This window comes from Astyanax mexicanus, chromosome 9 (genome assembly GCF_023375975.1).
Source record: "Astyanax mexicanus isolate ESR-SI-001 chromosome 9, AstMex3_surface, whole genome shotgun sequence".
Lineage (NCBI taxonomy): Eukaryota > Metazoa > Chordata > Actinopteri > Characiformes > Acestrorhamphidae > Astyanax > Astyanax mexicanus.
In genome coordinates, this window is record NC_064416.1 from 29,722,240 (window position 1) to 29,750,235 (window position 27,996).

At 40.3% G+C, this 27,996-nt stretch overlaps 1 protein-coding gene and 1 long non-coding RNA gene across 2 annotated transcripts in view; one reads left to right on the forward strand and one right to left on the reverse strand.

Annotated features, from left to right (window-relative positions):
* Nucleotides 1-27,634, reverse strand: LOC125804608 (uncharacterized). The gene is made up of 3 exons (XR_007440735.1): nucleotides 27,548-27,634; nucleotides 26,218-26,334; nucleotides 1-2,612 (listed from the first exon to the last, which is right to left on the reverse strand). It is a non-coding gene; the product is annotated as an uncharacterized LOC125804608 (long non-coding RNA).
* bcl9l (bcl9 like) overlaps nucleotides 27,574-27,996 on the forward strand; it is a 53,805-nt gene continuing 53,382 nt past the window's right edge. The window contains exon 1 of the mRNA XM_007259536.4: nucleotides 27,574-27,881. The gene's annotated coding sequence lies outside the window, so the exon portion shown is untranslated. The remainder of the gene's footprint in view (nucleotides 27,882-27,996) is intronic.

Here is a 27,996-nt window from a genome sequence, read left to right on the forward strand (position 1 = left end):
ACCGGTGGAAAAAGCAATTTATCTGCAGGGGCAAACTATGCCCCGTATCCCCTGTACCTTTAACTACACGACACTATAGTAACCTCCTCCGCCTAACAGCTAGGGTGCTTTGGTGCTTTTGGTTTATGATCAGATCAGCAACATTTCTGATCATACATTAACCATCAGCTTTGCCACAAGCTCTTCACACGGGTCATCAGGTTGGTCCCTTTGTCAGTGTTTCTGTGAATTGCTAAAATGTGTTGCCACCAAGCACTACTGTATTCAGTTTTCCGTCAGTGGTGCACCTGTGTTTTTCATTGTCAAGATAGCAATATGCAAGAAATGCACCTGAACACACCTCACTTCCAGACCGCCACTCCTATCAATGTAGGTATATACACAAGCATTGTTGCTATTCATACGATGCAGGCGCACAGCATGAAAATAGATTGTTGACGAGTTGTAAGATAGTAATGAGCATCGCAACGTACCTTGCGCATGGTGTAAGATACGACCATGGATGTTTCTTTTCATTTTTGCTTTAAAGTACATTCTTACCTACTGATTTATCTGACCACAATATATTGTAATTCTACTGTGTTTCTACTGTCCATCCAAGATTCCTCCAAGCCCTGAGAAGTCGGCGTTCCCAACGGTCCCAACTTGTTCCTGATTTGAAGTTGTACATCTTATTAATACGGTTATATGTAAAAAATGATGCAGGGGTGCAGAGAAAGGCTGCAAGTGTGATTAATGGGACAGGGCCTATGAGTGAGTGTGTGTGTGTGTGTGTGTGGTTAATTTGCAGTACTGTTTAGTGTACCTCTGTGGGGAAGGATATTTAAGCCGGCATTCCATTCCAAATGTAGAGGCCCAATATATGTGTGTGTGTGTGTGTGTGTGTGCATGTTTTCCAGGCTTCTGTCGCATATTATGTTAGTTACAGCTGTGAGCAAGCACACACACACACACACACAGCTCCCTGGGTTTTTCTGTAGATGATGTTTGTGCGAGAGACCACACAGCATGGAAAAGGAGGAGGAGGTGGGAGGGGCCTGGGTAAGGGGGAGAGGAAAGGGGCGGAGCTTGGCGACCACTGCATGTACAGTATATAACAGTCCTATCATCACCAATCAGCCTGCAGAGCACAGCAGCTCCACTCAGACCGCAGTCTCCACATAAATATATATCAGTCAAACATAAGGAAACACCTGTAATGTATAATGTTATATAATGTTTATTAATTTATTATGTGCAATAATATTATTGTGTATGATATTTATACCTGATTTACTGAACATTTTTCAAAAACAAGAAATCATTAAGTCATAAATATTCTTATCGGTTATTGCACTCTATACACCAATCTTATAGATTTCACTCTTTTGCCAAAGGTTTTTAGACTCCAACATTTATAAAAAAATATTTGTTTACAACATAGAAACACCTTAGCAACTACCAGCTATACCATGGTAACACCTTAGCAAAACCATAGAAACCAGTGCAATGGCATATTAACAACCAAGAAACAACAGCTTTACAACATCAATACCTTAGCAACCCCCTAGCAAGACTTTCGAAACTGCCAAGCAACACCCTAGCAACTTAATACACACCTACTGTATACCATAGTAACACTTTAGCAACCACCTAGCAACCACTTATCAAAACCATAGCAAAGCAACCACCAATAAACACCTTACCCAAATCACCTTAACAATGTCAATACCTAAGCAACCACATAGCAAAACTTTAGCAACCACCAAGCAATGCCATAGCAACTAAAACACACCTACATTATACCATAGTAATACTTTATCAACCACCTAGCAACCAATTAGCAAAACCATACCAATCAGTGCACGGCAATGCCTTACAAACCACTTAGCAAGACTTTAGCAACTGCCAAGCAACAACCTCTGCCGCAAACTCCTATACAGTACCATAATAAGAGTTTAGCAACCAATTAGCACAACCATAACAACCTATGCACTGACATAGTAACAACCAAGAAACACCTTATCAACATCTTTACAACAGCAATACCTTAGCAACCACCTGGCAGACTTTAGCAACTGCCAAATAACACACTTACAGCTAACTTCTATACCATAGCACCACTTTAGAAACTGATTAGCAAAAACACTTAGCAAGACTTTAGCAACTGCCAAGAAAACCCTAGCAGCAAACTCTGATACAGTACCATAGTAAGCCTTTAGCAGCCAGTTAGCAAAACCATAGCAACCAGTGGATTGGCATAGTAACCACCGAGAAACACTTTACCAGCAACACCTTTACAACAGCAATACTTTAGCAGCAAACTTCCATACCATAGCAACACTTTAGCAACCACCTATAGCAACATCTTAGCAATTAACCTGTATATTATAGCAACACCTTAGCAATTAAGATCTATACTATTGCAACACCTTAGCAACCTCCTAGAAATACCATTGCAGCTATTTATATAACTAGAACACTGAGTTGCAGTCACACCTGCATTCTCTTTTTTGTTTCCTGTTTTTTTCCACTCGTCCTCTGTCCTCCCTCTCTCCCCTCCTGCTGCAGGTCTGACGGGCTGAGTTACGGTGCACGGTGTCTCTGGTGGCTCGCTGGCCTTGGGACTGAGCCTGTAAGGAAAGGAGGGATGACAGCAGGACGGAGGGATGAGGAACGAGGGGAAGCCGAGAGAAACTGGAGCAGAAGATAAAATGAAGGAAAAAATGGAGAGATAAAAGACCTTCTCAGAACTTCTCAGAACCTCAGCCAGTGTTTTGCTTTCAAATGAGGTCTAAATGGTTTCGGTGGAGCCTGATATTCTGAATATTGCCGTCTCAGTATGTAACATATACACGCTGGACCTCGCAAATTCATGAGGGTCTTTCATTACCATAATCGGCAGACGGCAGCTTCTGTAGCTTACTGTACATAAACCACACTGCCGATTCCAGCCTCTACACTACACACAACCCACTGAGTCTCTGTATAAACACTAAAATGTGACTGTACTGATGATATATTAGTGTATTCAAAATATTAAAGTGAAAATATTAGTTTACTGGGCACCTCTAGCCAGGATACAATATGTATGACTTCCTGAAGCACATTTACCCACAGTTGTTGCAGCAGGACCTGTAGATCCTGTACTCCACTCGCTGATTGCTGAAGCTGGCATTCCAGCTACTCCTATAAATAATAAAAAAAGACCCTCATGAACTTGCGTGGTCCAGCATGGATGTGTTACATACTGAAACGGCAATATTCAAAATGTCAGGTAAGACATTAGTACTATTTTTATATAATTAAAGTATAATAAGTACAAATCAAGTTGTTCCATTTTAGCCCTCTTTAAATATATGATTAATAATGTGGTTACAAGAACACTTTAGTGCACAATAGCATAATAATGCTTAGTATACTTTAATCTACCTTTTTTTTTACTACACTGTACACTTTATTTCTAAGGTAGCCCAGGGGGAATCACTACACACTGATGGTGAGTGTTAGTCAGAAACTGTTGGACACACCCAGTATGCTAATAGATTGTGACAGAAACCAATGAAAAAGAAGCTGTGAATGACAACAGACTAAACTAAGTTATTAAAAGTTGGTTCAACTCAAAGATCTCAGTTTAAATGTAAATGTGCCCACAAATGTTCAACTAACTCAAAATAGTTGAGTATTATTTCGAAATGTCCAATTTTATGTAAAATGGACATCTGGGTTTACAGTGTAGGGTCTTCACAGCAAAAGCAGGGTTGAAGATCTCGCCACGAGGCCTCCTTACTCAAACCTGATTGTTGGCGATGGATCCCAAACAGAACATGAATTCATTCTAGAATTCATTCTGGTGCCTAGATGGTCATCTTGCCTCTCTTAGTCCAATTATGCCCCTCCCCCATTTTTAACGTCTGTCTCCCAGTTCAATGGTCTCTCACCAAGAGGTACACTACCCAAAAATAACATCTGAGATCTTTGTTATTAGGGCAGAGGGCTTATAGGGCTTTTGTTCCTATGCCCTATTCATGCATTTTATGTGTGGCTCTCTCTCAGCAGGGCTGATTTGATTGGCTGTGGAAGTGAAGGCAATGAGGTAGTGGCTCCAGACTAGCGTGTCTACAGGTCCTCCTCAGTTACTTAATGATGGCAGGAGGCGTGGAGGGGTGCGGGGGGTGTCAGTGGGGCTTGCGGCCTGTCAGCGGAGTGTGGAAGGTTATGAATGGATGAGCTCAAATGCTTCTCAAAGTGCCGTGGATGTATTTGTGGCCCGGCCAAGCGGCCGACACACTCCAGTGAGTTTCACAGCTCAGCTGACCTGCCGATGGGAGCGAGGGACTTATAACATAGCTGTATGTGTGTGTGTAAGTGTGTGTGTGTGTGTTGTGAGGACTGGGGTTTGCCCGTGTTTTGGCAGTCCAAGTCCATGTCAGGAAATATATATATGTGTGTTTGTAAACTGACAAAACATTTTTTTTGACAAAACTTTTGAGGACCTTCTCATTCACCATTTCATCCAAAATTGAAAGCAACCAGCTCTGGAAAAAAAAAAGAGACCACTTAAAAACGATGATGTTTTTCCTTGATTTTACCAAATTAAAAACCTCTGGAATATAAGCAAGAGGAAGGTTTATGATCACAAACCATCAAACCAAGCTGAACTGCATAAATTTTATACTAGGAGTGAAATAAAGTTATCCAAAAGCAGTGTGTAAGACTGGTGGAGGAGACAATGCCAAGATGCAAGAAAACTGTGATTAAAAACTAGGGTTATTCCACCAAATTCTGATTTCTGAACTCTTAAAACTTTATGAATATGAACTTGTTTCTTTGCATGATTTGAGGTCTGAAAGCTCTGCATCTATTTTATTGTTTCATTATTTCTCATTTTCTGCAAATAAATGCTCTAAATGATTTTGGTTTTATTTGGAATATCGAATAAATGTTATTTGTGGTTTAAAGAATAAAACAACAATGTTAATTTCAGACATATACAAATACATAGCAAAATCAGAGAAACTGATTCAAAAAATGAAGTGGTCTCTTAATTCGTTCCAGAGCTGCATATTTAATAAGTTCATCCTGCTTTTGTTGGAGTAACTGTCTCTACTGTCCAAAGAAGTCCTTCTACTAGAATTTAGTGTAAAACTTTGCTGCAAAAATTAGATTTCATTAAGCAACAAGATCTTCTCTACAGTACTTCTCTACCAAGATCAGATAAGCTGATTGTGTGTGTGCATTGTCACATGCGTGTCAGCAATGAGTGCAACTTGTTTTTTTTTCCCTTTGATGTTCATAACCTGAATCTGGCAGCTGTTTTTTATACTGAATCATAATTTTTTGCTGAACGGACCAGTAGAAATGCTCCGAAATAAATTGAAAGTATATAAAGTTAAGGAAGTTTCTTTCTTCTCCTGTAGAGAAGTTACCTTTATTAAAATAATGTTCTTAAAATATAAAAAATCAGAACACAAGCCATTATTTACATTCATTCGAGATACCTGGGTTTATTTTCAAGTAGTCTATATTTAAATCTATATTATTTATCAAGTTATTATTTTGTATATCGTCGCCGTCCAATGAAAAACACTTATCTCCAAAACAGCAACTTTAAAGGAGAGAGAAAAAAACCCTGTACATTTTCAATGGAGGTCAATGTAAAAAAAGTTTATTTCATTTCGAAGAGTAGAAATAGAAATTGGTCTGTTCATCGAAACATTTTGGCACAGTGTAAGAGACAGTTTGTTGGTTCAAATTATGTAGTAAACTAAAAATCCACAAAAATGGAGTTTTTCATAGGACAGCGATGATATGATACAAAAAAAATGATCAACATGTTTAAAACTGTTGCCTCTACACTGTAAAAAGTATACAACAAAATAGATGCCAATAAAGGACTGTGAAAAAAAATACTGTAAAATTACTTCTTATTCTACATTACTGTAGAATAAGAAGAGTAATTTACTGTAAATAAATTACAGTTTCTTACAGTAAGTTTTGTCAAAAATAAATAAACAATAACACTGATTACTAAGCCACAGACTGAAATATGAAATATGAAATATGAGTTCTTGTAACGCTTAACCCAGCATCCGGTCAAGGATAAAGTCCCGCCCTTTAACAAAAAGAGCCAATCAGCTTGCTCCTTTGCTGCAGGGGAGAAGAGTTAAGTTTGGTAGTGGGGAAGCCCCACCCTTCTCTCCATGAGGAGATCTGCGCAGGCGAGAAGTAGATAAAGCCTGCTTAAAATGACTAGCTAAATGTTGAGAGACAGTCTAATGTACTCATATGCATATGTGTGAGGTGACATCATATTTTGTATATAACAGTGTCACATACTGTCTCATGGTATCAGTCCTTTCCAGTCTCTTACTCTCTGTATAGGGTAAACAAAAAACTAATAATCCCATACATTAACTATGAATGTACAGGTGTTTACATTACTTACTCTGATGACAAAATTACTAAGTTGGCAACTCTAGTAACTCCATATTCCATAATTCCTTATTTTCTGCCAGTCTTGCACTTAAAACCTGAAATATCAGGTATACAAACCCCCCTCCTGTTTCAGTTCTGTATGAAACTGCACTGAAAAGCTGAAGTGTAAAATAAATGTGTTGCTGAAATGTTCCACTTGTCCAGCCATAATACAGAGGTCACCGCATTTCCTGCTAAAGTATCAGCTTCTGTTCACACCTGATCCGTCCCAGTAATTACCCAGGAGCTGTAAAACACCTCGCACTGACTGATTCCCTCAGCAACTCCACCACCATTCCTACGCCTACATGCTTTACCACTAAAACCCTCCCATTTCTCACATATCTTACTTTTTACTCCACTACATTTTATAGAACATAAATCCAGATATGTATAGTAAAGAAGTAAAACTATCTCACTACTGTGCTTAAGTACTAAAATGCTGTATTTGTATTGACTAGAGTATCATTTTTATTTCAATACTGTACTTAAGAACTAAAATGCTGTATCTGTATTGACTGGAGTATCATTTTTAATTCAATACTTTACTTAAGTACTAAAATGCTGTATCCGATCTATTTGAGCATCATTTTTAATTCACTACTGTACTTAAGTACTAAAATGTTGTATCTGTATCTACTGGAGTATTATTATTATTTTTACTTCACTACTGTACTTAAGAACTAAAATGCTTTATCCGATCTATTCGAGCATTATTTTTAATTCACTTCTGTACTTAAGTACTAAAATGCTGTATCTCTATCTAATGGAGTATTATTTTTACTTCACTACTGTACTTAAGTACTAAAATGCTGTATCTGTATCTACTGGAGTATTATTTTTACATTGCTACTGTACTTTACTGTACTGTATATTACTTGACTTCTGTCCTTAAGTATTAAAATGCTATATCTGTATCTAATGGAGTATTATTTTAATTTTAATCCACTGTACTTAAGTACTAAACTGCTGTATTTATATCTATTGGAGTATTATTTTTACCTTCTACTTCCACATTTGCTTCACTACATATTTTGGATTAATTTAAGTTTAATACTTTTACTCTGATATTTTTTGTGTTGCATCGGTTACTCTTTGCAATTATAAAAATATTACAAATCATTCCAACCCCATATTAAAGGCATACTATTCAGATGAATATTAATACAATATTTTACCTACACTTTAACTCAAATACTGTACAATAGTTATAGGATACTGGATTTGTCCTAAGACTGCATAAAACCCAATATCTGTGTGTGTTGGAGAGTGAGCTGGGGGGGGACGAGCTGGCCTGGAGGACAGTAGCCGTGGCGTGGGCCTTGAGCACCGCCGAGGCCTTCTGCAAACAACATGTGGAAAGGCTCTGGGTTGTAATGTAGCGTGGAGCGTTTATGCACTGCGCCGACTTCTCCGCCGCCCATTAGGAAGCAGCCGGGCCGGACCGTGTCGGTAGCGTCCGTGACGACCCGGCAGCCTCTGCGGACCCCGACCGTCTCATCTTCTACTTCCTGCGTGTCTTAATCCACCCCCTCCTCCGCTCGGACCGAAGGACTCCCCGAGGGCCGCTCGTTCAACAGCTCGCCTTCAGCTGTTTAAGTGCGCGGAAGTGCTTACCCACAATGCTCCCTGAGCGTGAGCAGGTGGCCCCTCACAGGCCTCTTTTGTTTTTCCGCACCATGCCAAAGGAAGCGGGAGTTTGGGGGGATGCAGGGGGGATAGTTTGGGGATTACGGGAAAAAACTTTTTCTTCTTACGTATTATATTCTGGCAGGGCGCTGATCTCTCACACGGGCCGGATCTTCTCTGGAGTGGCAGCGGGATCCAGCGCGGGCTGGCGCCGTGACGTGCCGCCCCCCGAGTGCCGGGATGGCTCAATTTGCAGCTGGCGACTCAACACCAGGAGCTCCTTCCAGAAGCGTACGAGTGTAAACATTTGGTGAAAGGCTGGGCAGCACACTTGACCTTTGCCACATTCTTTCATGCATTTCTTGCATTCTGCCTGGCCTGGCCTGCCCTGGAGCTGAGTTTACAACGCTGCAGGAACACTCGCTCACTCTCTCATTCTCACTAGCTCACTCTCTCACTCGCTCACTCACTCTCTCACTTTCTCACTCACTAACTCACTCTCTCACTCGCTCACTCACTCACTCTCTCACTTTCTCACTCACTAACTCGCTCACTCTCTCATTCTCACTAGCTCACTCTCTCACTCGCTCACTCACTCTCTCACTAACTCGCTCACTCTCTCACACTCTCACTCACTCTCTCACTTTCTCACTAACTCGCTCACTCTCTCACACTCTCACTCACTCTCTCTCTCTTACTCACGCACTCGCTCACTTTCTCGCTCACTCTCTCACTTTCTCACTCACTAACTCGCTCACTCTCTCACACTCTCACTCACTCTCTCTCTCTTACTCACGCACTCGCTCACTTTCTCACTTTCTCACTCACTCTCTCTCTTACTCACTCACTAACTCGCTCACTCTCTCACACTCTCACTCAATCTCTCTCTTACTCACTCACTCACTCGCTCACTCTCTCTCTTACTCACTCACTCACTCTCTCACTTTCTCACTCACTCTCTCACTTTCTCACTCACTCTCTCTCTTACTCACTCACTCTCACTTTCTCACTCACTAACTCGCTCACTCTCTCACTCTCTCACTTGCTCACTCACTCACTCTCTCACTAACTTTCTCACTCACTCACTTTCTCACTTGCTCACTCTCTCACTCTCTCACTAAATTTCTCACTCACTCACTTTCTTACTTGCTCACTCTCTCACTCACTCACTCACTCTCTCTCTCTTACTCACGCACTCGCTCACTTTCTCACTCACTAACTCGCTCACTCTCTCACACTCTCACTCACTCTCTCTCTCTTACTCACGCACTCGCTCACTTTCTCACTTTCTCACTCACTCTCTCTCTTACTCACTCACTCACTCGCTCACTCTCTCATTTTCTCACTCACTAACTCGCTCACTCTCTCACACTCTCACTCAATCTCTCTCTTACTCACTCACTCACTCGCTCACTCTCTCTCTTACTCACTCACTCACTCACTCTCACTCTCTCACTTTCTCACTCACTCTCTCACTTTCTCACTCACTCTCTCTTACTCACTCACTCACTCTCACTTTCTCACTCACTAACTCGCTCACTCTCTCTCACTCTCTCACTTGCTCACTCACTCACTTTCTCACTTGCTCACTCTCTCACTCACTCACTCTCACTAACTTTCTCACTCACTCACTTTCTCACTTGCTCACTCTCTCACTCACTCACTCTCACTAACTTTCTCACTCACTCACTTTCTCACTTGCTCACTCTCTCACTCACTATCTCACTCACTCACTCACTCACTCACTCTCTCACTCGCTCACTCACTCTCTTTCTCACTCACTTTCTCACTCGCTTCCTCTCTTACTCACTCTCTCACTCGCTCACTCACTCTTTCACTTGCTCACTCGCTCACTCTCTCACTCACTCACTCACTCTCTCACTTGCTCACTCTCACTCGCTCGCTCACTCTCTCACTTGCTCACTCTCACTCGCTCGCTCACTCTCTCACTCGCTCACTCTCATTCTGATGAAAAAACGAGAGAGAAGGTCTCAGATCTCGTTCTGCAAAAGACATCCTGATCCGATCTGTAGTCAGCGCCTGCTTCTGCTCTTTTTCTGTCCTGACTAGAGTAAAAATATAGAGGCAAAATATTGAAATTGAGATATATCTTGTCCTCTAATTTGACTTACTAAGGTGCCTCATTACTACAAGTGGTGGCGCTAATTACAGAATCACAGAATCAGATTATTGTGATGTCATCATTATCGTGGGCAGTGTATTGTGATAATGTTGTATTGTGAGATTCGCTATAATTTCCACCCAGAGGAAGGAGCGTGCTCTTATTCCAAACCAAAAAAAATAGAGGAGAACTCCGATCTTGTTTGGTGAAGGATGTCCTGATCCAATCCAGAGTCAGTATTGCTTGTCAGATTCTGGAAAACTGACACCAATTAATCCATAATTTCTGGTCTTTCCTTATTTGGGAGTATTTTATCCCTTTCAGTAACACAGATGCTGTGAAGTATCATAGATAACTGTTTTACAATATATTGAGTTCCACACAATCACAGGATTGTGATTTTGTTATTTTGGGCAAATCTATCATGATAATATCGCATCATAAGATTAACTATAATTTTTCATCCCTTGCAGGTCCTGGGCCAAAATTTCGATATTGAGATATATCATTTTCATTAGTGATACATAATAATAATAAGTAGGGGTGGGCGATATGGCTCTAAAATAATATCACGATATTTCAGGGTATTTTGACGATATACTTGGCGATATAGGAAAACAGAAAAATAATTAATTAATTTCAGGAATGTGGCAAAATAAATAATATAGCATAAAATAATATAATGCAGCAAAAAATATTGCAGAATATTTTCATGCATATAAACTGCAAACTAAAACAATTATACAATAAATACACGTAAAGCTTCACAGTAAATAATAGACTATTTTTAAGACAGAACATCCCTATTATTACGATATGGATTTTTAATATCATGATATTTCTGTGTCACGATATATTGCCCACCCCTAATAATAAGTGGGGTCAAATATGGATTTATATGTGCTGAAATACAGCCAACTCTTATTATAATTATCATAAGCAAACGTATTATAATATAATCGTAAGCTCAATTAGAATTCCTAGCACTAGCAGGAACACTCACTCGCCCACTATCATCTATATCCAAAGAAAGAGAGACACATCTCCACAGCACCAGGGGCTTCCCCACCAGCATGTTGACTTTCCTCCACTCTCTGCAGAAGCAGCAAGCTGATAGGCTCTTTTTTGTCATAGGGTGGACCTTCATCCACACAAATCCAAAGAGGTCTCTGATTGAGCTTACATTCAAAGTCAAAGCAGCATCATTAAAAAATTAACCAATCCCAAACAAACCAAAAAAAAACAGCACTGGGAGCGAGCAGACCTCCCACACCTGCAGTTTACCAACTCCACTAAAGTCCACTTCAAGAGAACCCCCGTCCACTGATTTCAGGAGGATCTGAGTTTTTTTATATGTATAAAGCATCACTGTGTGTTTACACCCTGCTGGAGTAGGTCTGGAGAAAGAGTCTTCAAAGACTTCATCATACTGTTCTTCTACCGAAACCCACCCCCCCTCCCCTCCCGTCCCAACAGCTGCAGAACTCTCCGGTGAGCTTCAGACATATCAAGGACGAGCTCGTCTCAGCGTGAGAGGCGGTTCAGAGGGCGGCCTGGATCGCATGCCTTCAGCCTTAGTCTCCAGCAGCGCGGCGGACTGGTGGAACGGTGGAGGGAGTGCTGGGAGTGGAGGAGAACTCTTCCTGCTGTTGCTGTCCTTTAACAGAGTTACTGCAGCTCTGAAACTCTTTATGGACACGAGGCGCTCTCTAGTTGCTAACCCTGACCGTCTACCAGATCCTGTCAGGAGCTTTTATCACATTTGTTCACAATCAGAGAGAAATATAAAAGGATGTTTTCAAGGCTGGATGGATTTCTTTTAAGACATCTGATATGTTTTTTTTTAGGTATTATTTTCTCACTTTCAATGAGAACCAGGCCTTAACATGCCAGTGATCAGCCTTATTCAACAACCCTACCTCTGCATTAGTATGTCTTGCCCAAAAACGGTGCTGCAGGCTAACGCATGATAGCATGCTAACAGTGAATAGCATTCTTGGACCTGCTAGCACCAGAGTTGAGATGTAGGCAGGACACCTCACAGTTTTCCAGGCCCGTGATTAGCCAGTGACTTTGGCACTCCAGTTAAGGGCCTCATCCCAAATAGCTACAATGCCGCTAGCATGTATACTGCATGCAAACTGGCAACCAGCCTCATGCAATATTGCTATCCCATTGTTGGCTTGTAAGCTCCAGTCCTTGTTCAAAATCAATACATTGGCATTAGCACACCAGCTACAGTATGAGCCCCATCCCACAATGCAACTGCAACATTTGGACACCTTGTTTCCAACTGGCCTCGTCCAGCATTGTTTCTGCTTACTCTCTTTTTTTCTTTTTCTCTCTCTCTGTCCTATGTCTCTCGCTCTTTTTCAAACGAGAACCAGGCCTCGTCCCAAACCATGACAGCGTCTAAATGACAGTGTGATAATAAGCTTTTCTTAACACTTAGAAGCGCAAACAAACACGCGCTCGCGTATTCAAATGAGTAAACACATCACTCTGAGGAATGCGTCTGAAGCCCAGAGCCACAGAAATGCCACTCACTCGACCGCTCTCTCTCTCTCTCTCTCTCTCTCTCTCTCTCTCTCTCTCTCTCTCCCTCTCACGCTGCCTTGTTCTCCAGTTCTGAGCTACAGTCGCAAATTTATCAATGTTGAGGCTTTTCGCAGCGTTTGATTGGCTCTCTAGCCGTTTTTCCGCAGGTTTTTTTCTCTTTGAAAAAGGCAAAGACATTATAGCATTACATTTTCTGAAAAACAAACTTGAACCCTGGTGTGCCTCCCCCATCTGGAAGTGGTAGAGGGCTTGTCTGAAAGATAAAAACGATATGAATCGCTCCTGGCAACTCCAACAACCAGTCTGGGATCAATTACAGGGACAGCATTCTGCATGCTGGGGAGGGGGGGGGGGTGTTGTGTATGGGGGAGCTCTAAACAGTTAGTGTGTTTCATGGTCCGATACAAACACAAGCTTACACAGACGTCAAAAGTACAATACACATGTCCAAATATTTGTGGACACCCTTTTCAATGAATGCAATCCGCTACTTAAAAGCCCAATCCAAACGTACTTGGATATTTTTGAAAATGGTTTTAATCTCCAGTCCACACAAAAAAAGTATAATTTTTTTTTTATTCCTAAAATGCTACTGCAGTGTTAGCATCTGGCCAGTAACTGGCTTTGTCCAACATTGCAAACACAGAATTAGAATTGCTACTATAGTGTTACCACAACAGCTAGAGAGGCCTAATACCATACTGCTACTGTGGTACGACATAGTAAGATAACAAAGCTTTTCAAAAATGCCCCACCAAGCTGTTAGCATGCCAAAAAGTGGACTCTTCTAACATTGGTAGAACACTGTTAGCATGCTGGTAAGTGACCTTGCTCAACATCGCTACAGCAGTGAAGGCATATTAGCAATGGGAGTTGTCCAACAAGTCTACTGCAAGTTAGCATGCCATGGACCTACCTACCAACACCTTGTCCTTAAAGGTCTCATTCAACATTGCTACCATGACATTAGCATGCTTGCTAATGCTACTAGCATGGTTTTATCACACTAATTACCTAGCTTGTCCAGTATTGCTATTGTAACCTTAGCATGCCGGCTATATGGCTCGACCCAAAACACTACTGTATTGTTAAAACATGTGGTAGAGGCCTTGGCCAACACTGGAACCACGTTGTTAGCATGCCAGTGACTGGCCTTGTCCAACATCTGAAGTTATTGGTACCATGCCAGTGCCAGGGATATAACATCATAGAACATTGGAACTGTGTTCTCTGGAATGATGGAGCTCCATCCAATTTTTTTAAACAGGTTGAATTGGGGAGTTCAAATCCTTACAACATTGCTAATCCAAATCTATAATCTAGTATAAAGTATTTTCTGGACATTAGAGACAGTTACACCAACAAAAGCAGGATACACTCTTTTTAATATCCTTGAATTCAGAGTAAACAATAAATGAGCAGGTGTTCTAATGCGACAATAGTAATAGTAATTAGAATCTCTCACAATAGAAAGGCTCATTTAATCATGCTGTCAACATTCATATTCTTGTTGGAAGTAGAATATATACAGTACATTGACTGAAACATTTTTTTCATGTGTATGTTACCTTCTGTCTCTCTCCTTGTAGTTGTTATAATCAGGCAGTTATAGACAGATCTGTTGAAGTTATATAATTAGATAATTACTCCTTGCATTTGAGATATTTTAGTGCATATAGTGGAAGTAGTAGTACATTAGCACTGTAGCTTACTTAAGCTATGTGTTTGACAACACTGGCCCCGCCCCTTAAGTAACCTTCCTAGAGGCCTTCCCAGAGACGTTATCCATGATGGGTACCCACAGGGACACAGCTGCCAGTACACAACAACCAATACAACCCATTTCTCTCTCTCTCTCTTTTTCTTTTTCCCTCTCTCTTTCTCTCGCCCAGTCATCTGTTTTTCCTCCACTCCGGGCTCTAATTGAACGCAAAGTTCCAGTCCGAACTGTCGCGATGCTGATCTGCGCGAATGCGAGCGACTGCAACGTCTAGCGATTTGGCTGAGCGCACCTCTCCTGGCTTGGCGAAGAGATCTGCGCTAGACACGCCCCCGCCTGCCAAACATCTGCCGAACAGCCTGGGAGCGGTGCATTGTGGGGAAGACGATGGGGGTTAATTGATGGAATATGAACAGCATAAAGGAGAAGCAGATAGGACGAGAGCGGGCGAGCGAGGGAAGGAGAGAGAGAGAGAGAGAGAGAGAGAGAGAGAGAGATCTAATGCGGTCCAGATTGCGCAGAACTTTTTATTGTTCCAAATGGGGCGTACCGCCACATGTGTGTTTGAGGGCCAACATTCAGAACCTGGAGCCGAGCGAGATGCTGGTCCAGCGCAAGTCATGCATTCTTTTATTAATCCCCCATAACTTTCAATATGAATATGAATCAAAAGCTACAGAAATTCCTGTATTGTCATGGGTCATCTGGACGACCCGTCCCAGTCAGAAGAGATAAATACGTAGCTGGCTTCTTTCCACCCTGTCCGTTATCATTTATCTGTTTCCATTACATCTACAGCTCACTTTTTTCTCCATAACCTGCAGCTGCATTATCATTATTAATATTTTTAATATTATTATTTCTGGCGAGGTAAAATCAATTACAGGCCTACAGGATAAGTGTTTTTTTCAGCACTCGGCTCTATAACGGCGTGAAACGGCTCGGCCCGGTCCGGCGCTCAGATTAAACGGGCCGAGGCCTAGTCCCCCGGCGCTGCGGTAATGGTAATGGCCGCGGGATGGAGTCAGTAAGTCATTCGAGACGTTGTTTATGGTGAGATCTAACAGCAGCAACTGACTCAGTGCTGTGTTAATTTAGCTCCACAGCTTATTCAGGCTCCTGTTCCAGTTCCTCGCAAAAACTGGGGAAAAAAATTAATGGCCGAATAAAAGTCTTCTACTGCCACCTGGTGGCTACAATCACACAGTACAGATCACACATACAGTGGGGTGAAAAAGTATTTTCCCCTCTGCAGATTTCTTTTGTTTGTGCATTTTTGTCATTTACTTACATTCTTTTTTCCAGATTATCAAACCAACTTTAATATCAGACAAATATAACCTGAGTAAATATAAAAAGCACTTAAATCATTAAAAAGAATTTAAATAATGATTTTATTTATTTAAAGAAAACAAATATCCAAACCAATCATAGCACTTTGTGAAAAAGTGTTTGCCCCATAAATGAACTGTAATAAATCACACTTTTAGGAAAGCTTTGTTTAACGTCACTATCCGCAACCAGGTCTGATTACTGTCAGACCTATAGATCCAAAAATCACTTAAATATAAACTGTCTCACAACATAAAGCAGAAAAAAATCTCAACAATTAAAACGTGATCTAAAAAAACCTCAAAAATAGATGAGAAAACAAAGTCATTGATCATCTATCAGTCTGGAAAAGGTTATAAAGTCATTAAGAGCTATTATTCAACAAACATGAAACACTGGCAAAGCTTTCTAGGATTGACCAGGCTACCAATATTGTTCCAAAAGGGCATGGACAACTCATCCAGGAGGTCACACAAGAACCCAGAACAACATTTAAGAAAACTGCAGCTCTCACTTGCCTCAGTTATGGTCAGTGTTAATGATTCAATAATAAGAAGGAGACCATGGGAGAGTTCCAAGGCAAAAAAACACTGCTGACTAAAACAACACAACAGCCACTCTCACATTTGCCAAAAAACATCTTTATGATCCCCAGGACTTTGGGCAAATATTCTTTGGACTGACGTAATAAAAGTAGAACTTTTTGGAAGGTGTGTGCCATTACATCTGGCGTAAAATTACCACATAATTTCAGCAAATTAGATTCTGGATTTGGGTTAGCATTGCTGTTGGATGATCACCACCCCACCTCATCCCTAACTTCTCAACTCATTCAATCCAAAAGCATTGAAAAGAGCTCCATCATTCCAGAGAACACATGTCCACTGCTCCACGGCTCAATACTGGGGCCTGTATACCCCTGTTATAGCCCACGCCTGGCATTAGGCATAGTGCCAATAGCTTTATATTTATGTATCTGCAGTCATATTCTATTGGCAATACTTCGCAATTGCTTGGATATATAGTGCATGTTGTTTCGCTAAAGGAGTGTGTTTTGCTTGTGCGTTTGGAGTATGATAGCCTGAGCAGGGAGGGGGGGGGGAGTTATGAATTATTCAGAGATTCATTAGCCAGATGCAGATCCCATTAGCCCAATTAGCAGTGGGGTGTTGGAGAGCTAGCGTGCTAATCAACAGGTAATTCCACAGGGTTGGGTCAGCAGAGAGACACGAATTGCAGGTGCTCTTACACATTGTACACACCTGCTGTACCACCATGCACATGTGAATATACTGTGCGTGTATATGTACATGTGTATATATGTAATTATGCTTATATGTAAATATATATAAATGCAGCTTTGGAAAAAAAATAAGAGACCACTTCAAAATGATCAGTTTCTTTGAATTAACTATTTTATAGATATATATTTGTGTAAAAAAGCACTGACATTTTTCCCAAATTCCAAATAAAAATATTGCCATTTAAAGCATTTATTTGCAGAAAATGAGAAATACTCAAAATAATAAAAAAGGTACAGAGCTTTCAAACCTTAAATAATGCAAAGAAAACAAGTTCATATTCATAAAGTTTTAAGAAATTAGAAATCAATATTTGGTGGAATAACCCAGATTTTTAATCACAGCTTTCATCCTTGTTGGCATGCTCTCCACCACCAGTCTTTCACACTGCTTTTGAGTGACCTTATTCCACTCCTGGCACAAAAATCCAAGAAGTTCAGCTTTGTTTGATGACTTGTGACCAATTTACACTTTTTTATGGGGTTCAGGTCTGGAGATTGACCGTCAACTTACTTGTATGTAAGTCAGTAACAGAAGGATGACATCATGTAACCTATAAAAAGAATGGCAGCTGAAGTGAAGTGCATGGAAAGGACAGTTCAAAACAATATCCTTCTATAATGAGAAGCAAAAAAGAGCCTGAAGAGGCTGAAGTTTGCAAAAGAGCATAAGAATTAGACTGTAGAGGACTGGAGTCTGAACATTTTCTCTGATGAGTCCAATTGTCAGCTTTCCTCAACACCTGGCCATCAAATGTTTAGATGAAGAAGACCTACAGAGGTGTACTTGCACCCACAGTGAAATTTGGTGGAAGATTGGTGATGATCTGGGGATGCTTTGTGAATGATGCATGAATAAAGCCACATAGCTCAATTAAGGTGTTAATGAAGAACCACCAGATCAAGACAATGTCATAGCCAGCACAATATCCAGACCTGAACCCCATTGAAAACCTATGGAATGTAATCAAAAGGGGGAAAAAAATTGGTCACAAGCCATCAAACAAAGTTGAAATGCTTGATTTGTTGCACTAGGAGTGGCATAAGGTCACCCAAAAGCAGTGTGAAAGACTGGTGGAGAGCATGCCAAGACACATGAAAAATGTGATTGAAAATCTGGGTTATTCTACCAATTATTGATTCTGAACTCTTCCTTAGATAAAATGTTAGTATTGTTGTTGTTTCTAAATGAATATGAACTTGTTTTTCTTTGCATTATTTAAGGTCTGAAAGCACTGCATTTTTTTCATTAATTTGACCATTTCTCATTTTCTGCAAATAAATTGCAAATAATTCAAATAAATGTACTGTAAATCTACTGTATGTACTCTGTGTTATCTGTATGGATATTAGCCCTGTGTGTATGTGTGTGAGAGAGAGAGAGAGTGTGTGTGTGGCCTGACTTTTCTGTAAAAGACACAATGGCAGGGGTACTGTTGTCACCACGGAAACCATTAGTTGCCAGGCAACCAACCCATCAAGCCAGCTTGTGAGCGTGGCATCTAATGATGAGATTCCAGCAGCTCAGAGTGTTAAAATACATTCGACTGCTCTCTGTGTGTGTACAAGTGTGTGTGTGGGTGTGTGTATAGTTATGTGAAAAATATTAGGATGTCTTTTTGAACATATTGTATTAAATGAATAATTAATTCTTGTTTGAGCAGCATTGTGAGAGATGGAGCTTATAGAAATAAACAAATAAAAACTAAAGGAATTGCTTTGTTGTAAAATGTGAAGAACAAAAAAATAATACTTTGTATTTTTTGTTGGGAAAAAGTTATTATTTAAAATTATATAAAATGTATTATCATTTATTATTAAATGTGTAAAATGAGAATTAGGTGTTGTGCTGGTACGAGTGGATTAGTGCTGCTGGAGTGTTTACATCTACAAGGTGCAACAGATAATTAGGAGTGTCTAATAGAGAGTGGACAGTGAGTGGACAAAGTGTTTAAAAACTCCAGCAGCACTGCTGTGTGTGATCCACTCACACCAACAGACACTAAAGGCCCTATTTTAGCAAAGTATAGGTGAGGCGCGTCAACAGATGGAACAGTGCAGCTTGCTTTACGACTTGTGTCAGTTTGTCTTTGCTATTGTAACGGCAGGAAAAGTATGCCTTGCGCAGCTAACGTGAAACAAACCCAACCATCGTGTCAGATACCATTCCCTTTGGGAGCCAGGCATGCTTTGGCGAATTGGTATTTTAATGGCTTAGCGCTTCTGCACGTCTCAGGTTCCTGCTGTAAAGGTTTGCAAGTAGGTAATTTATGGTAACAACAGTTATTTTATGTTGCATTCTATTTATTGTTCTATTGATGTAAAAGTTGGTTTGTGCACTGCTGCATGTCCATGTGTGTGTAACGAGGGTGCATAGCGCACATGCGTTGCTAAGATAGCAATAGACGTCCGATGGGTGACTGTTCTCAGGGTTTTAATCAGTCAGTGCACCTGTGTTTTCTGTTGCCAAGATAACAATATGCCAGAAATGTACATGAACACCCCCCACTTCCAGACCACCACATCCATTGCCGTAGGTATTGCTGTAATAAGCATTACAGCTATTTAAATGACACACTTGCAAAAATAGACTATTGGCTGGGTGTAAGATAGCAATGAGCGTCACAATGCACCTTGGACAGGGTGTAAATAGGGCCGTTACACCTTATACATTACCACCATGCCTGTGTCACTGCAGTGAAGCGAAAGAATGACCCACCACCCAAATTTTTATTGGCTCTGTGGTGGTCTATCCTGTGAGGTCCTGAGCATTAAAGAACAGGATGAAATGAGGATAATAAAGTATGCATAGAAATATAACTAAAACAGGACTATATTTTGTAATTATAGAGATACAGAGTGTCCTATATGATCAGTGGAGCTGAAAAGATTTGACAAAGGAGTTGGCCGTAACGTTATGCTGGATCAATGTGTTTATATATGTGTGTATATAAGTGTGTGTGTGTGTGTGTAGCTGAGTGAGTAGGTGGGCTGAAGGCTGAGAGAACATCAATAAAGTATTGAAATGTGTTTTAATAAAGCGAGAGACTGAAGGAAACAGACGGATAAAGGAGAGATAGAGAGAGAGAGAGAGAGAGAGAGAGAGAGAGCAGTCAGAAGGCTGGCGTAGGCTGGCAGAGGATGGAGGAAACGTCTGAATGGCCTCTATTTCTATTTACCACCATATTCTGAGCAACTCAGCGCTCCATTAGCGAGCAGTCAGGTGAACTTTACCTGGCCTTGAACATGTTCCCTTTTCACCGAGACTCGTTTTACTGAATGTCCGTCGTTCTGCCGACCGTTCTTCGCTTGCAGACGATCTAAACAGAATTACTTTTGTGTAGGTGGACGTGATCTCAAGCGTCAAACACACCGAGACCTGAAAGATGAAGATTATTTGAAGAAGAAGCAGGAAAAAGGATGTTTGCACTCATCATAGTTCTAATGTTTTAATACCCTATATTACCTAATGTTCAATCGGTTAAATAAATTCTAACTTTGCATGTTAATTAAGTAAAAGTATTTTTTTATTTTTGAAGTAAAATGGAAAAAAAAAAAAACATATTTGAGCTGTAAGTTAAGGTAATTGTGATTTCAACAAGAGTTCTTGAGTTTTCCACCTTTCAGCTTAGGTTTTTTATGTTTATGTTTAATAAAGTGAAAATGTAGTGTCTCCTTTTTCCCTTCACTCACCATCACTGTGTAGTTTTGCCCCCCAGGCTACTTTCTCTTGTGTATTCTGTTATGTTTTAATGCAATGCTTGACTGGTTAGACTCGATGTTAATGGCTACAAGAGCAAGTTACCATTTGCTTGATGGATGAATTTCACTTGTGTACAATATTAATAGACATAACTTAACTTAACATTTGTGCAGATATGTTGTGTTAGACACTTTTGCAGAAATCTGTCGCCCCAGGAACCCAATGACTGAAACATGTGAACAGAGTTTATTCTAAGAAGTTATCTGTGTTACATGTATTATATCATAGTAAAACTCAATAATGGGATACCATGACGTTAAAAAATAAACCAAACACACCCAAAGCACCCCACACGGACCCGGATTTGGATAGCTTCCACACCCGAACCACAAACAATTGACCGGAGATCGGTAGTCTGGACTGACTGCTCCTAGGCCCAAAAGCAGCATTTTCTCTGGTTTAAAGTACAGCTATCAGTGCTCGCTTTTGGCAGTTTCTCAGCCCCGCCCCAATTTCATGAGTGAGCTCTGATTGGACAGTGATTACATTTTATTTTGTCACAAATACTGCACTGCTCCTAGACGAAATGCAATCCTGTGCACTGTGCTTTGCATTTGAACATTTGCAGTGTCATACAGTGGAATACAATGCAGTTAAGGAGGTTTGTGTGCAATTCTGACACAAATTTTTGTGTATTGTTTTTCAATAAAGAGATCAAGTGCAGTGAAATGTAATGCAATAACTGTTTTGCATTTCATTTTGGCATGTATTATTAGTTAGTGAGAAAAACAAACATAGCATCTTCTGGATTGCATTTACATTATTCCATGGTAGTGTTTGCTTTTCAGTTTGGCACTAATTCCTCTTCATACATGAGTTGAAGCAAATAGTAAATTTAACTTAAAACTTTTTTGTTTAAACTAAAGCCCTATTCAGACGTGATTAGTATTTCAGGGGGACATCTCTGATTTTTTTTTACACTTCTACTCAGTGATAAAACTCTTGTATCCGGACTGCAATTAAAAACAGGAGGACCAGTGAGTTTTTTGGCTTTCTTGGTCACATGACATCGCGTTCAGTAGCTGTTGTGTTTACACGAATCTCTGTGGATTTTACGGTGCAATTACGGTGTGAGGCAGTGGACATTTAGCTATTTTATTAAACGAGAAGTGAGGAAAGATGTGTGTTTGGACAGGACTGAAATTACCAGAGGACAACGGAGTTCAGCGCAAAACAGTAGGTAATTCAGCCTGTAATTTTCTCAGAGGACGTCTGAGAAAAACACGTACATGCTCGTTCTGGACGGTAATAAAATCACATAAAAGAGAAAATTACCTCAGGACTCCCTAAGAAACTAATCCTGTTTGGATAGGGCTTTAGAAAGTTCTTTGAGTTGTAGCTGCTAATATTTTATACAGTGTATATGTAAAAGGACCACCACAGCACCCACCTGACAGCATCCGCCTAGTAGGATATTGAAAATAATGTAATATTGTAGTATTGTACTATTTATATGAATTCTACATGTGTTTACATTGTTACATCTGGCGTTTACATGTGCACTGAGTGATTTGACCACAAATAATTGAGGGATCTTATAGCTGTTTAATGCTAGTATTTTAATTGCGTCTTCTTTGAGAACTTCTGATGGGATTTCTCACATAATTTTTGCTGGAGGTGGAGCTGGAGGCGGGGCCAGTTTCTGAATAAGTCTTCCCATTTTGTTTGAATGGGGTCCTCAGCACTAATTTAGATGAGCAGCTTCTGTAGTTTGGATTGATGCTCCAGCCACGAGTATCACATTTATCTATTATCTTGTTATTGTAGCGTGCCCAACTAACCCATGCAGACGGTGGACGGTGGGGTATTGCGGTTATGACAAACATGTATGTTCTGGCAGGAGCATTGATGCAGTTATTGTGGGAGGGGCTTTGCTTTTGGTGCGTATAGAGGCTTTTTGGTGCTCACACTACTACTACTGCTTCTTTTCCCATTCACACCTGTACTTTATATTGGACACATATAATTAAATTACCAAGTGTGGAGCTCCTGGACTGGGTTTCTGTTTTGTGGATAGTAATGTGGCGTCAGATCTGATTTGTAACTGTAAAATGATCTAATAACCACCCTTTCATACATGCCACTATCCTCACTGTCCTCACGCCTGCAGTGTGTTACTTCCTCCGCGTATGCACAGTTTTGCAGAGGAGGGGCCACCCCCTAGGGACCGCCCCCTTCTAACGAGATTAATTAAATCTGTGAAAGACAAACAAGACAACACACAAGCACACCCTCACACACACACACTTGCAGACACAAGCTCCGCCCTCACTCACCTAGGTCTAATTATCAGTGCTTCTTAATTACGGAATCAGGCTTTTTTGCCTAATTAGATCTTCTTTGTTCTGGGTGCTGGTGCTTCTCCTCATCGTCTGGACAGTATGTGGGTTCTGGGGGGGTTCTAGTGGGCTCTGGTGGTCTCGCTGCCCGACTGCTGGACCCGTTCTGAGCTGTTCTGGTTCTGTCTGACGCAATTAACCTTTGGCTCTGAAAATTGGACTCATTCCAGATTCTTTTCATGTCATTTCAGACTGTTTCTCAGATTCACCCCCCACCAACTTGCATATATACTGTATATCCACTCCTCCTTTATCTCTCTCTCTCTCTCTCTTTCTTTCTCTCTCTCTCTCTAAACCAATTTCCATTCTTGTTTTAGTCTTCAGATCCTTGCCAGTTTCCATGACAACAGTGCTTTCTCTCTCTCTCTCTCCTTCTGTCTGTCTATCTCTCTCTCTCTTTTTTTGTCGTTCTCCACACCTCCGGATCTTTTCATTCCCCGCTGCTTGTTTTCCTCTCCTCCTCCTCTCTTGACCTTCCTCCTCCGTCTCGTTTTCTTTCTCTTCATGTCCTGTTAGCTTCCTCTCTCTCTCTCTCTCTCTCTTTCGTCTTCGCACCTAATTGATGTTGTGGCACTTGTAGCAGAAGGTAACAGGGAGAGAGAGAGAGAGATGATGAGAGAGAAAGACAAGGGTAAGTGAGAGAGGAAAAGGCAGAAGAAAGAGATAAAGGGAGAATAAATAGCAAAGAGGAGTGTTAAAAAGAAAGATAAGAAAGTGAGAAGAAATACAAATGGGAGATAGCGAAATGATGAAAGCTAAAAAAAAACAGAAAAAGGATAAAAAGAAAAAGCAAGGGCTTCCATGTGGCATTTTTCAGCAGGATAATGCTCACCAAACATAGCTTTCTCAGTTAGGTCTTCAAATTTAACACCAATCAAGCATTTATGGGAGTAACTGGGATGCAGCTTCAGCAACCCTCTAAGTGTAGAGCAGAGTCTACAGGCCCAGCTACAACAACATCTATGGGTAAAAGTGCTCCAGGATGCCATATGTCACCTGTAAACCTCCATGTACAACCATACAGCTCTGGAAAAAGGGGCCACTTAAAAATGATGAGTTTCTTTCATTTTACCTAATTGAAAACCTCTGGAATATAATCAAGAGGAAGATGGATGATCACAAGCCATCAAACCAAGCTGAACTGCTTGAATTTTTGCACCAGGAGTGGTATAAAGTTATCCAAAAGCAGTGTGTAAAACTGGTGGAGGAGAACATGCCAACATGCATGAAAACTGTGAATAAAACCAGGGTTATTCAGATTGTTCTGAACTCTTAAAACTTTATAAATATGAACTCTGTATGTTTTCTTTGCATTATTTGAGGTCTGAAAGCTCTGCATTTTTTGTTATTTCAGCAATTTCTCATTTTCTGCAAATAAATGCTCTAAATAAAAATATTTTTACCGGTACTTGGAATTTGGGAGTAATGTTGTTCGTAGTTTATAGAATAAAACAACAATGTTCATTTTACTCAAACGTAAACCTATAAATAGCAACATTAGACAAGCTGATTCAGAAACTGAACTGGTATCTCTATTTTTTCCAGAGCTATATCTCATCTTGCATACAGGCTAGAGGCAACAACACAACAGAGTACTAGAGCTTACTTTCATTTGTACAGTTTTCGCCAATAAACTTTTAGTTTCACTCTGATTATAATATTTGAAACACTTAAAAATTTCATCATTACTTTTACACATATAAAGATTCATAGAGAGAGAGCATTTCTCTAGAGTCAATCTCTCACCCACAAACCCTCTCTCTCTCCCTCTCTCTCACTCTCTCTACCCTCCAGGCCTGCCACTGTAACACACACTCTGTGATCTGGGATCTGAAGAGAATTGGTTCAGTTTGCTGAAGGAATCTGAACTCTGTGTTGTTGGAGTTAAACGTGTGTAAAAAAGAGTGCAGTCAGTATACAGAGCCAGGTTAAATACAGACTACCAAACATTACAATTTATATTAGACTCAGACTGAGCCCTTAACACCAATTCTATACACTGATCAAGCATAACATTGTGGATCACAACATGTGACATAGACACAGCAGTGCTGCTTGAGTTTTTAAACACCTCATTGTCACTGCTGGACTGAGAATTGTCTAACAACAGCATCCTGTGAGCAGCATCCTGTGGGCAGTGTCCTGTGCCCACTGATGAAGGATACAACTCTGATCCCCCAACCTACTCCAAGAATGTCTGTTAAATGCTAGATTGTCTATGAGGCATCTATAAATACTTAAATACACCAGTGATTAATGTCATATTATGCAGGTGTGTCAGTACACTTCAATGATGCAGCATTTATGTAGAAAAATATATTGAGATCTACCAATATACAGTTCTGAAAAAGAGAGACCACTTAAAAATGACGAGTTTCTTTGATTTTACCAAATTTAAAACTTTTGTAATATAATCAGGAGAAAGAAGAATGATCACAAGCATCAAACCCAGCTTAACTGCTTGATTTTGGCACCAGGAGTGGCATAAAGTTATCCAAAAGCAGTGTGTAAGACTGGTGGAGTAGAACATGCCAAGATGCATGAAAACTGTGGTTAAAAACCACGGTAATTCCACCAAATATTAATTTCTGAACTGTTAAAACTTTATGAATATGAAGTTGTTTTCTTTGCATTATTTGAGATGAGAAGTAATGGTAACATCACAAAATGTGAAATGCTTTACTTTCTCTACTTTTTTAATTCTCTAAATGTGCTGCAGGCCAGAAATGCAGGAATTGATGTATATTAATAAATGGAATGAAGTTGAGCAGATAAAACATGACATATCTTGGGTTCATACTGTCAGCAATCAAAACAAAAGTCCAAGTAAATTTGAGAAACACTGTGCATTTCTTCTATTTGTTTTTTTTTTTCATTCTGTCCTTCCTACAAACGTTTGAATACCACAGTTCTACAGTCCTGCAGGTCAGTGGTGCTTCTCCTGAGGGACTGGAGTAGATTTTACCAGAGCTCTGCACCAGCAGAGGGAGTGCTCACCTGTCAAATAAGGGGAACTGTTTACCCCTCAGCACTGATCTCAGATCAGCTCCAGCGGAACCAGACCCTCAGCACAGATCTCTGATCAGCTCCAGCAGAATCGTACCCTCAGCATACCTGCATGTCATTTATAGGTTTATTTAGAAAAGCATTATTCAGAAATTCAGGTGTGAGGTCTAGTATCTGATGTACAATCTGATCTGAGATGCATGAAAATCAGTTTGTTCAAGTACAGGTTGGCTAGTTTATGACTGATAAGTATGAGGAAATGTGATAAAGGTTGAGGATAATAAACATTTTCACAGATTTTAGTTCCTCGTAGCTTACTAGACACATGAACAGAGGAAATAATTCAATTATGCTGCTGTTGATACAAGCTAACAAAACAAAGTCGATGATGTAGGTATTACTACTACTACAACTAATATCTATGATGATAAATGTATTTATTGTATTTATTGCAGCGTTCTCGTTTTATTTTGCACAATTTAGTGCACATTTGTGCTTTATTTCATATATAATGTCCTGTTCCATGTTGCACTTGGTTCTGGTGAAATTATGGAATGACAATAAAAGCCTTGTCTTTACTTTATTATTATTATTGTTATTATTATGCAATAAAGTAAGTACCAGTACCAAGAATAATGAATAACATCACTAATATTAGTAATACCAATAATAATACCAATAACAATTATTATTGTTATTGGTATTATTATTGTTGTTATTATATCTCAATGCAAATTAAAAGCATACAAAAACACTGTTCATATTAGTGATGACTTAATTTAAAATAAATAAATGATTAAATAAAATAATAAAATTATGTTTTTCTTCTTCTTCTTCTTCATCTTTTTATTATTATTATTATTAGTAGTAGTAGTAGTAGTATTGTTATTATTACTATTGTTATTATGTTGTTAATAAACAAAAAAATAATAATTACAACTACTACTACTAATAACAATAACAATAATAATAATAATAACAATAACAATAATTATTATTATTATTATTGTTATTGTTATTATTATTATTGTTGTTGTTGTTGTTGTTGTTGTTGTTGTTATTATTATTATTATTATTATTATTATTATTATTATTATTATTATTATTATGCTTATTATTACTATTTCTATATACTTCATTAATTACCACCATAACCAGTGTGTATTTTTGTTTTTTCCAGTGTTTGAACACATTAGGTCGGTGAGTGGCGGAGAAACGTGGCAGCTGGTGCTGCTAGACAAGTGTGCGCGTGAACCAGTGACTTGAGCAAACAGCGTGCGTGTGTGTGTGAGTGTGTGCGTGTGTGTGTGTGTTGTGGTACCTAGGCTATGGTGTGTGTAACATGCACACACACAGCGTCCTGCCCTTCCCCGGCTCCGGCTGTGGAGTCATGATCCGCTGCTGCTGCTGTCGCTGTCTTCCCGGGAACCCGTCTTCCGTCCCGAGCCCAGCAGACACAGCCAGCCTGCGGGCAGCGCGCCTCTGAGCCCGGCGAGCCCCACGGAGGAGACGCCGCAGGAGGCGGCGGAGGGATACAGAGATCCAGGGCGAAGCGGCGGTGGAGGAGGAGGCGGAGGGCGCTCTGGCTGATGTCGGCTGGCCGTCACTCCTGAAACCGGCCTCGGTCGCTCTCCCAGACACCGCGGCGGAATGGGGTAGGAACACGTCCACAGAGCCCTTTGGCGTTAGACCTGGGTGGCCTGAACACAACGCGGTACTGCCGCCTGCCTGGCGGGTAGTACCAGCCAGCGGGTCCGCGGGGGGCATGAA